Source organism: Hordeum vulgare, chromosome 4H, assembly GCF_904849725.1.
Source record: "Hordeum vulgare subsp. vulgare chromosome 4H, MorexV3_pseudomolecules_assembly, whole genome shotgun sequence".
Taxonomy (NCBI): domain Eukaryota; kingdom Viridiplantae; phylum Streptophyta; class Magnoliopsida; order Poales; family Poaceae; genus Hordeum; species Hordeum vulgare.
The window spans coordinates 608,129,737-608,141,784 of NC_058521.1; the positions used below are offsets into that span (position 1 = coordinate 608,129,737).

Genomic DNA, 12,048 nt, shown 5'->3' on the forward strand with positions numbered 1-12,048 from the left:
GGCGCCGCGAGGAGGACACGCGCCGGCGCCGCGAGGAGCGGTTGGACAGGCGTCGGTGGAAGGCATTGGCGAGTGCGTAGGCCGACATCGTCAATGCAGGCGGGAGGTTCTTCTTCACTGAAGAAGATGAGCGTTGGTTGGACATCTGGCTGTCAACCTCTGACGACACCAACGACGATGATGATGGTGCAGATGATTGGAGCGACTGGGATTAGTTTTATGTTTTCGAACTATCTAGCACCGAACTATCTATGTATGTTTTCGAACTACCTATCTAGTTGCAATCTATGTAAAATAACTTTGTATCCTTTTTATTTTAATGCAATCTATTTATTAAAAATGTTGTGCGCGCGCGCTGTATTATAGCGCGGCTGTTGGAGCCAGCACCTATCTCCGTGCTAAATCAGCCGAAGCGCGCGCGGCAAACACATTTTTTAAGCGCGGCGCGAAGCACGGCTGTTGAAGATGCTCTTACAAATTTGCAGAGAAAAATATTCGACGACTACTGTTTGATGCTCTACAGCAAAAACAAAAGAATGACACTACACTGTATGGTAAAAGAAAAAGCTAAATTCAAGTGGTGTACGTCAGAGGCTACAATACAAATCCAAACCCGATCATGCATCTACGCTGTAATTAAATACTCCTACCTTATATATATCATATTAGTCTTGTTAAGTCTCAGTCGACTGAGATTTTACATTAAAATCCATCCAAATTTTTTCTTCATTATTTTTCATTTTTCTCTCTTGCATGTTATGTTACTTGACTGAGATTTAAATCTTAGTTGATTGAGATCTAGCTACAATCATATCATATGTGATAGCCATCAATTAATTTTCAATTCCTTCCAAATACAACAATACCACAATTACTTACTCAAAAGCTCATACATAGAACATACAATGTGCATGTAGCACAAATGTCTTTGCACCGTCAATATATGGCAGTACTTTTTATCATATCCCAGGGGATATATACCACTATCACTTGACGCGTGTGATCTCCTCGACGAACCTCTCGAGGTTCCCATGCGACGAACCTCCCACCATGATAGCCTTCTCCGCTTTCTCCTTCCACTCGGCGGCATTCCGTAACATCGCCCCGTCACCCATCAACATCTTCACCGCCGCCTCCACCTCTTCCCGCCCGGCCTGTTGCGCCATCTCAACGCCAACACCCCACTCTTCACGTGCGTACATGCAGTTGGTCACCTGCTCCGCGAAGAATGGCCAGCATACCATTGGCACACCAGCCCGCAGGCTCTCCAGCGTCGAGTTCCACCCGCAGTTGGTCAAGAAACCACCAGTTGTTGGAGCTGATTCTCTCAGCTCACCTCTTCTCTCTTTGTTGTTTCAAACAACACACACAAGAACACAAGAAATTTGATGAGTTGCTGTTTCTCACAGCCAAGCTCTTTTCTTTCTCTCGTATTCTCAGTTCAAAGCAAACATGACAACAAGTGTTAAATAGTCTTGCGCACGTAATAACCCAGCCTCCACAACCGGTCACTAAGTCATGTACCCACGTCAAGATAACCATCAATCCTAGAATCTCTCTAGGGCCTGTACACATGCAAAACTAACTAACTAACATGCCGATTCTTCTCAGGTCCAAACCGACGCGTCCAATACTCCAGCCCATCACGAACCTGGCCGATTCTCACGGCCGTGCCGCATCACACGACACCACAACATCACGTCTTGCATGCCCGTTCGCGTAGCAGGCTGACATCTCGCTGAATTCCCATTGGACAACTCCCTAGTCTATCTAAGCTACATGCAGAACAAAACCAAACATGCAGATACAATCAAGATTAATCCTAACATTCTCCTCCTTAATCTTGATTCTTCACTCCTGATGCAGCATTCAGAGAAGAGCCGGCTCATCCTCGACGCCGAGCAGTGCTTTCTCCCCGTTGTCCTTCTTCTTCTCCGGACACTCCCAGGCAAAGTGTCCAAAATCATTACAGTTATAGCACGGTACCTCGCTTTTGTCTCTGCGCCCTCCACCACGGCCATGTCCGCGGCCACATCCACAACCACGACCCCGTCCTTGCGATGAGTCATGCCCTCTCGCCATGAGAAGTTGCTCCTCTTCACGCGCCCTCTCCCGCCCCTTGACGAGCTCTTCATGTGCCTTGAGTGAACCAATGGCCTCCTCCATGGCCATCTTGTTGGTGTCGCCGAACAACGCAATTGACGAAGCAACATGGATGAACTTGTTGGAGACGGCTCGCAGTAGCTTCTTCACGACGTACTTCTCCTCCAACGGATCACCAAGCTCACGGATGCGTCCCACGAGCGTCGTGAACCTCGCCGCGAAATCATCCACGGACTCTGCATCACCCATCTTGAGGCCATCAAACTCCGAGCGCAAGGACTGAATCCTCGCCTCCCGAACGCGCTCGACGCCAACGTGCATGGAGCGTAGAGCCGCCCACACATCGGCAGCGGTCTCCTTCTCCGCTACGCGCAACAGCATCATGTCATCGATCGACTGGGAGATGATCGTCATGGCCATCTCCTCCTTGCCCTTGTCGACCTCCATGGACGACGCCTCGCGATCAACGGCAGCCCATGCGCCGTTGACTCGCAAGAGGTACTTCATCCTCATCGCCCATGCCGTGTTATTCGTCCTTGTTAGCAGCGGGAATGGAAGCTTTCCCGCTGCCGCCGTCACCGTCATCGTCGCCGCCGTCGCGGACACTGCCGGCGCCAGCGCTCCACTCGCTGAAGAGTCACGCGTCATCTTCAACCTAGCTCTGATACCAAATGTTGGAGCTGATTCTCTCAGCTCACCTCTTCTCTCTTTGTTGTTTCAAACAACACACACAAGAACACAAGAAATTTGATGAGTTGCTGTTTCTCACAGCCAAGCTCTTTTCTTTCTCTCGTATTCTCAGTTCAAAGCAAACATGACAACAAGTGTTAAATAGTCTTGCGCACGTAATAACCCAGCCTCCACAACCGGTCACTAAGTCATGTACCCACGTCAAGATAACCATCTCTCCTAGAATCTCTCTAGGGCCTGTACACATGCAAAACTAACTAACTAACATGCCGATTCTTCTCAGGTCCAAACCGACGCGTCCAATACTCCAGCCCATCACGAACCTGGCCGATTCTCACGGCCGTGCCGCATCACACGACACCACAACATCACGTCTTGCATGCCCGTTCGCGTAGCAGGCTGACATCTCGCTGAATTCCCATTGGACAACTCCCTAGTCTATCTAAGCTACATGCAGAACAAAACCAAACATGCAGATACAATCAAATTAATCCTAACACCAGTTGCACGGTGCTCCAGAACCGCCTCCTGGTCGCACCACTCCACTATCAGCCCCCTCCTCGCCACCTCCTCTGTGAACCCCTCAGGCAAGCCGCCGTCTCGCACCATGTCTGGCCGGACAACCCACAGGAACGGGCTGCCGGCGCTGGCCAATCCCCGTGCAAACTCCACCATCTGCTCTGTCGACACGACTGTGATGCTTCCGAAGTTGACGTACACCACGGAGCCATCCGGCTGCTTGTCCAGCCATAAAGTGCATACATCGTCCTCTTTCCACAGGCTCGAGGTGAGGGAGGGAAGGTAGGACGATAGCGAGACAAGAGGTCCGATGGTGATTGTGTTCGGTAGACGCTCCCGGATGGCGGCCAGCGACGTGCGCTCTAGGTCGTCGAAGGTGTTAAGGAGGATGCCGTCGGCGGCGGGAGCGTCCAGCTCGCATTGCTTGATGTTGATGGTCACCATGATGTCGTTGGCGTCGGTGGTGCGGATGAACGTCGGGAGGTCGCGGAGGCGGACGCTGCTGATCATTCCGGTTATTCAGCCCATGGGTGTGTCAAGGTAACCGTCCGTGAAGCAACTCTCGTCTATTGTGCATGTGTACAAGTCATTAGATAGGATATACAGTATACGTTACGCTGCACATGACCCCACAGAGTACAATTGCAGTATATAGACGCGCGCGCGCACACACACATCAAATGAATAAAAGGCGAATTCTATGTAGATTTTCAGAAATCGGGTCGACATGCACCATTTGTTGTCACAAGGGGGGAGATGTTGTGGCATGCCGAAAGTATGGGTCACGTGATGCAGAATTGCAGATGGCAGTGATACAAGTGTGACAACCATATCTTAATTACGCCTCAGAAAAATTCTTTTCTTGAGCATGGCTTTGCTTGGCAGACTAATCCTATGTTCTGGGCTCAGAATAATGTTGATGGCGCCTAATGTTTGTTGGCAGACACAACTAGCTAGTGTGGGGATTTTCATTGAAATAAGTGTGCAAGATTTTAATCCTCCAAGCACGCTTTATATATCTTTCCTTAATTCAACCAAGTGGACTGCCATGTGGGGTTCGGCAAACACATCTATTGTCCAGTTCCTGGCCTGCCATGTGGGGCTTGACAAACGCAGTGGGCAAATGATTTTTTTCTTCTATCGTTTTCTACTCCCTTCTACTCTTTGATACTTTTTGTACGCTATTTTCTTTTTTGCAATTTACATTCTGTTATTTTCTACATTATTGATCTTTCTTTCCTTCATTACTTTCCCTTCTCTGTGTCCCTTTATGTAGTTTAGTGTATCCTACATTGTGTTATTTAGCCTATGTTTATGCCTTATCTGGCAAAATGAGAGAAATTCACTGGTAGAAAAAGGGCCTTTGGCCTGGACCTTTTAGTCCCGGTCTGCCTCTTGGTCGGGACTAAAGGCCCGGCCACGTCGCCCCAAATCGCACGAGGTTTTGGTCCCGGTTCGTAAGGAGCCTATAGTCCAGGTTTGTGTTTCGAACCGGGACTAAAGGGTTTGGAGGATTTAGTCCCGGTTCGTGTCTCGAACCGGGACTAAAGGGTTTGGAGGATTTAGTTCCGGTTGGTGTCTTGAACCGGGACTAAAGGGTAGACCTTTAGACCCGGTTCGTGACACGAACCGGGACTAAAGGTGTTCAGATTTTTTTCTGTTTTTAAATTCTTGTTTGTAGTTTCTGTTTTAAATTGCTTATATCTTTTAGGATATTTGATGTTTTTGATTGATTCTTTTTGCATTAGATTCAAAATTTGGTCTAGTTTCTGTTTGTGCCATTAGTCTTCAATTTTGAATGGTTTAAATTTAAATTTGTTTAAATTTGCTTCAAACCCAGTTTTTGAATAACTTGAGTTTACAAATAGTTTTTAATTTAATTCTTTTTGCTCCCACTCATGTGTTAGATTGTTGTCACAGTAAGATTTATTTGGTTATTTTTAGAATAATTTAAATTAGGATTTTAATTAAAGAAATATTGTTTTGCTTATATAGTTGTTTTAGTCATTTAATTGTTGTTTTTTTATTATTTTTAGTTAGTTCTTTCTGTAGATTTTAACATGTTGTAGTATGGTGCATATTTAATGCACAAAAAAATCTACAGTTCAATTAATTTTTTAAAAATGCCTTTGTAGCAGATGGGTTTTCGTCTGAAACATTGATACTTTGAGTTTTGTAGAAAATAAACAAAAATGATAAAATCTTCAAAAAATAAACAAAAATGATAAAATCTTCAAAAAATAAAATCCTTTGAGATGTTGTTAGGTTTTAGTGTCTAGTCGGTATAGAAATTTTGAGATATGAATTTTGACCGTTTTTGCAAAAAAAGAAAAAAAATAAACGACCATAACTTTTGCAAACGACGTCCAAAACAAATTAATATATAAAAAAAACTATAAAAAATAGGTACTCGATTTCACCCGGGCTTGCCCAGTGAAGTTTTCTCACATGCTCAAAATTCAAAATGGAAAAAAAGTTATTTCAAAAAGAATTTTTTTCCAAAATAAAAAAAGAAAAATATTTTTATTTAAAAATATTAGGTTGTTTTCATTGAAATTCACTATTATTGTTACTTATTAAGTTTATTTTAATAATTTTTTATAATTAAAAAATTAAATCATGTGACATGACATCAAGACCTAAGTTGTTTAGGATTGATAGCTTACTTTTGTTAGGAAAACAACAAGTGCACACTTGGCAACTAGGGGCGATAGAACCAGAAAGTTAAGTGTGCTCGAGCTGAATTAGTGAAAGGATGGGTTATCGGTCGGGAAGTTAGACGATTTGAAATGAGTGACCCACGCTAGAGCAGTGAGGATGGGTGATTAGAGATTAAATTGTCAAATAATTCAAAGATTAGAAAATTGGAATAAGACATAAAAAATATTCAAAAATACAATTTGAAAAAAAAAATCTACCTTTTCGGTTCAAACAAACAAAAAAAACAGACGGATCCTTTAGTCCCGACTAAAGGTACTCCCTTCGAGACGACCACATGGAGCACCTTTGGTCCCGGCTTGGAACAGGGCCGGGACTAAAGGTTAGGCCTTTAGTCCCGGTTGGTGAACCGGGACAAAAGCCCCTTATGGGCCGGGACTAAAGGCCCTGTCCCCACTAGTGATTCCAAACATCTTCGTGTCTGGACCTAACACCAAACATAAGTTTACTGGTTTCTAAACTTTGATGCAAACAAAGTCCTAAAAACATGAAATTTGGCATGACAACCTCATTTGACATCAGTACGTACGGGTAATACGAGAGGATTTTCAAAAATTATCACATGTGGTGCTTAGAGACCGGACCATGTGAGGAACAATCTAGATTTTGAAAGGGGAGTTATGTTTGAAGGCAAAGTGGCGAGCTGCAGCGGGGCACAGGGACTCCGGCGAGGCAGAGCCAGCAACGAGCCGGAGCCACAAACGATGCATCAGCGGCCTCCCCTGATTAAGGAGAGCCATCAAATCAAATGTTGTTGAATTAATTCATTTTGTAAGAGCAACTTCAACCGGCGCTCTAGATTTGGCGCGCGTGGAAAATAACACGTCTTTTGGGCGCGAGCGATCTATTGGCGCGCCCCAGCAGGCGCGGACGCGCTAAAAAACCTGCACGGGCATGCAAAAAAGCGGCAATGCGCGCGACAGTTTTGACGCAGGGCGTTCGGCGCGCTCTATAAAACCCGCGTGTGGGAACTCGCCAATTGCAGTCTCCGTCGCCTCTCTCTTCGCCTCTGACAGTGCCCCGCTGTCGTCGCGCCCTTCTTCCTCGTCGCCGGTGCCCTTCTTCCTCGCCCCGCCTCTCCCTTCCTCGTCGCCATGATGTCGTCGTGCCCCTGAAGCAGCTCTGTCTTCCGCGGCATCCATGCCTGCCCCTCTGGCGTGTTCTACACACAGATACACTACGGGGACATATGCATCGGGCTCGGCATTTTTTACACCGCCGAAGAGGCCGCCCGCGCATACGACGCGACAACGTGGCGGCTCTCCAGGCCGCGCTTCCATATGAACTTTTCGGCCGTCCGGACGCGCTACGAGGCGCAGCCCGTGCGCCTGCACGCGGGTAATTACTGTGGAGGATCGCTGCATCTAAGCGAGGCGGGATCACCGCCTCCTCATTGCCGAGACGGACGAGCTGGCCATGGAGGCATGGCTACAGCGCTTGCCGCAGGACGTCATCGACGAGCGTGAGTTATGGGCGCGGCACAGGACGGTGCGAGCCGCGGAGCAATCAAAAAGCTTGAGCAGAAGGCTGCAGCGCTAGCACAGTACGACATGGGGATGGCGTCAACATGGAGCGACAACGATGATCCCTGGGATGACGCCCTTGTTGGAATAAGCCACGGCGACTGGGACGGTCGGGCTCGTCGGGCGTGTCGGGTGCGCGCGGGACGCACTGGTGCGGTCGGGCTCGTCGGGCGCGTCGGGTGCGCGCGGGACGTGCGGGAGCGTGGCGAGCGTGCGGGTAGCTCTACGTGCATGAGTCCATCCTTATGTCAGTGTTGGTTTGTGTTAGTCTCCAAGTTTGTTAGTGCATGCAGCAAGGGCCGTTGGAGGCAGCCGCGTCGTGCGTGCAGGAGCGCGCCGTGGGCGTGGCCGGGCTTAGCGGATCACGGGTGCGTGGAGGAGTGGAGCGCAGTAGTGCGTGTGTTCACTGCGTATAAAACATCCCCTGTGTACTGCTTGTAGATGCAGCCAGAGAGTTGGATAGTGGAAAAAGGCGTATGTGCGCCTGGGCGTTTGAGCGCCGGGAAAGCCCACTGTTGGATCTGGTTCTTCTTCTACCTCTAGCCACACGAGAGAGAGAGTGTTGCGCCAACAATTGGTATCAGAGCAAGGTGACATCGGGCGGCGGCGGCTATGTCGATAGTTCTGTACGGGGGCGGCGGTGCGTCGGGTTCGATGCATCTCCCGCCGCTGGTACCGACGGGCTACACCTCCTGGGCAATCAAGGTGGAGGCAATCCTTGATGCTGGGGGGCTGTGGGGCATGGTGCAGCCGGCGGACGGAGCGGCGGTGGACGCCGGGAAGTGCAAGACGGCGCGGGCAATGTTACTCACGGCGCTGCCGGAAGACTTGTTGATGCTGGTGGCGGCGAAGCTCATCGCGAGGGAGGTATGGGACTCCCTCAAGGTGCGTTTCGTCGGCGCCAATCGCGTGAAGGCCGCACGGCTGGCATCGTTGCGCGGGGAGTTCGACCGCTTGCGGATGGACGACGACGACGATTTGGATGCATACGCGGGAAGGTCTACGGCATGGCGGCGAGGTACGCGGGGCTTGGGGCGACCCTCGACGATGCTGCCATGGTGAAGAAATTTCTCGACACCATGCCAGACCGGCTGTACGCCGCGGTGGCCGGCATCGAGCAGTTCTGCGATGTGGAAGCGATGGCGTTCGAGGAGGCGCTCGGGCGGCTGAAGGCGTTCGAGGAACGAACGCGGCGGCGCACCCAAGTCAGCGGCGGGGCGAGCGGCGAACACCTGCTGCTCACGGCGGCTCAGTGGGCGGCGCGGCGGAGACAGCAGGGCGGGCGCGGCTTCGGCGACCACGAAGACGACGGTGCGGCGAGCACAACATCGGGCAACGGAGGGATGCGCCGTGGACGCTGCTACAAATGCGGGGAGCACGGGCACTTCCGACATGAGTGCCCGCAGCTGCGGAAAGGACCGGCGACGGAGCAGGCTCTCCTGGCCGACGCCAACGTCGACTACGATGGACTCCTCTAAGTCGTGGCTTAGGGGGTGTGTGTTGGAATAAGCCACGGCGACTGGTACGGCCGGGCTCGTCGGGCGCGTCGGGTGTGCGCAGGACGTGCGGGAGGCACTGGTGCGGTCGGGCTCGTCGGGCGCGTCGGGTGCGCGCGGGACGTGCGGGAGCGTGGCGAGCGTGCGGGCAGCTCTACGTGCATGAGTCCATCCTTATGTGAGTGTTGGTTTGTGTTAGTCTCCAAGTTTGTTAGTGCATGCAGCAGGGACCGTTGGAGGCAGACGCGTCGTGCGTGCAGGAGCGCGCCGTGCGCGTGGCCGGGCTTAGCGGATCACGGGTGCGTGGAGGAGTGGAGCGCAGTAGTGCGTGTGTTCACTGCATATAAAACATCCCCTGTGTACTGCTTGTAGATGCAGCCAGAGAGTTGGATAGTGGAAAGAGACGTCTGTGCGCCTGGGCGTTTGAGCGCCGGGAAAGCCCACTGTTGGATCTGGTTCTTCTTCTACCTCTAGGCACACACGAGAAAGAGTTGCGCCAACAGCCCTCCTAACGTCGTACTACACCGCCGAGGAGAGTGACGAGGAGGAATAGTTGTCTAGTTTATCTATGTAGTTTGTCGTTTTCGTTCGTATTGTTCGGACTTAAACTATGTTAACAATGATATAAACTTATTATTATTGCTTTATTATTATGTTTTTGATCTTTAAAAAGTAAAAGTTGTGCTTATGCTTGACGTGTGTCTTTGAAATTTGCAGTGTCTGCTGAAGCGGCTGCACCGCATCGCATTTTACGACGCGTGTTGGAGCGGCCGTGTTGCAGCGTGCTAAAAAAGGTAATTCCGTGCTACATAATTTTTTTCGCGTGGGCCGCTGTTGAAGATGCTATTAACTGTAGTGATCATTAAATGTTGTTTATATTCCCACTATAACTAGTGGTAGATGTGAACTGCCAGCTGAGTTATCTGTATGACCGAGTGTGATATCATGTTGACATACGGTTAGATATTATACTAGAACGAGTGGATTAAACTCACTTACCTTTGAATGGCACGTAGCCTCTCTTGGCAAGCTGATCAAAGTTGAGATATGCCAAGAATCCACATGCACTGGTCGTGAAGAACAGATACGCTGGCAGCCCCATCTCCTTGGCCACGTGCACCACGAACCCCATGGCGCCGTCGGCGATGACGCAGGTCACCGGCGGGATGCCGTGGGTGCGGCTGAGCCTCTCGACGAGCTCCCTGACATGGCCCGGGCACGTCCTCCTCGTGGCCTCACAGAGCTTCCAGATGTCCTGGATGCCATCGAGCTCTGCCAGTGGGAGCCCGTCAGGAATTGTCTCGAATCGGAAGCCGGGGACCTCCTCGACGACGCCCGGACCGCGGGACCGGAGGAGGCGGCGATGGTTGTGCTCGGTGTGGACGAAGGTGACGTGGAATGAGCGCATGTGCAGGGCCTTGGCCAGCCTAATCAACGGGTTCACATGGCCTTGAGCCGGGAAGGGGATGAGCAGGACGTGCGGCTTGGCCTTGTCTGGTTGCTGCGACGACGCCATGTTTTCTCTCCTTTGCTTGCTTCCTCTGTGGATCCTGTGTGTGTTTGTATGTAGAGCCTAATTAGCTTACAGTGTGGTATGGAAAGTCTGTTCAATTACCTGGCTTATTTATATTTTGGGCCATAATAACGTTCACGTGTGGTGGGAGCAACAGTCGCTCACATGCTTATAACACATAGATTGCGTCAGTCATCGCACGAGATCTTTTTAATTTCCAGTTTTTAAAATATTTTACCTCTTAAATAAAAAAAATCCGATTGAAGATCTGTTTTCATCATTAAATTCATCGCGACGAGGCCTTTGAAACTAGATTTTATATCAGTATGTTCAATGACTTTTTTTGGGTTAAAAATTGTCATGTTTATTGCAAATGAATTGTCATGGTTTTTACACTGAAATTGCTATGATATATTTTAGATTTTATTTCTATCTTTAAAGTAAATTTTGATGAATTACTAAAAGTTATCATGATCCATGCATTAAATTTGTCGTAGTTAATTATTAAAAAATTTCATGATCAATTAATAAAAATTATCATAAAAAAGTAGTTGAAAATATAACGGTAGCTTTAAATCTAAAAAGAAAAATAGATAGAACATGTCATGACAACTTTAGTGTAAACACTATAGCAACTACAGTGTAAACATCATAGCAACTTTTGACCCAAAAAAAATCATCGAAATATATCAACATGAGATCTAATTTTAAAGATCTCGACGAGACGGATTTAATGGTGTGAATTATTAATTAGGAGATAAACATTTTTAAACTAAAATCAAAAAAGATTCTCGCTCATGTCATCTGTTTTGTCGTGGGAAAATGAATGACAATGAAGGTGTCTGAGCGAGTTGCAAAACGCCCAAATGTGTAGACGTTAGTTTTTTCGTATATTTTTTGCCGGAACTTAGCTGGCTTTGTATATACTCTTTCCGTTTCTAATTTTAGGGATTTTATTATAGACTAACTAAATATGGATGTGTATAAATATAATTAAAAATGTAGATCCATTCGTTTTGTTAGTGAAATGTTTAAAAAATACTTATATTTAGAAAGCGAGGGAGTACTCTATTGTAGTAGTATAGGATAAGTTCGAGCCTGTAACATGACGGAGACTGACATGACATTCTGCCCACTTTCGTCCAAAAGCACCACCAACTCTGCTTTTGTGATGCAACTGCAACGTTCATCGCAGTAAAAAAACCGGCAACATCCAATCCAAATCGCAGCCAAAATCTCACTAACACCGTTTTTTTCTTTTAAAACACATAACAGCAGGCGTTCACCTACATGCATATTCACTTTTTCTTGGCGCAAACATACAATCGTTCCTATAAATGCGTGGACCGTCATGAGGACCTCCGACTATTTTTTTTAGAAAAGGAGGTCAAACCCCGTCTCTGTATCAATCGATGCATGCATTTATCTTATTAATTATTCCACAAAGGTCTAACAAGAATATACATCAATCCACCCAAAGCCACCA

The 12,048-nt window shown here is 48.2% G+C and overlaps 1 pseudogene; it reads right to left on the minus strand.

Moving 5' to 3' along the window:
* Window positions 1-848: 848 nt before the first annotated feature.
* LOC123447602 lies at window positions 849-10,732 on the minus strand (annotated as a pseudogene).
* Window positions 10,733-12,048: the final 1,316 nt, after the last annotated feature.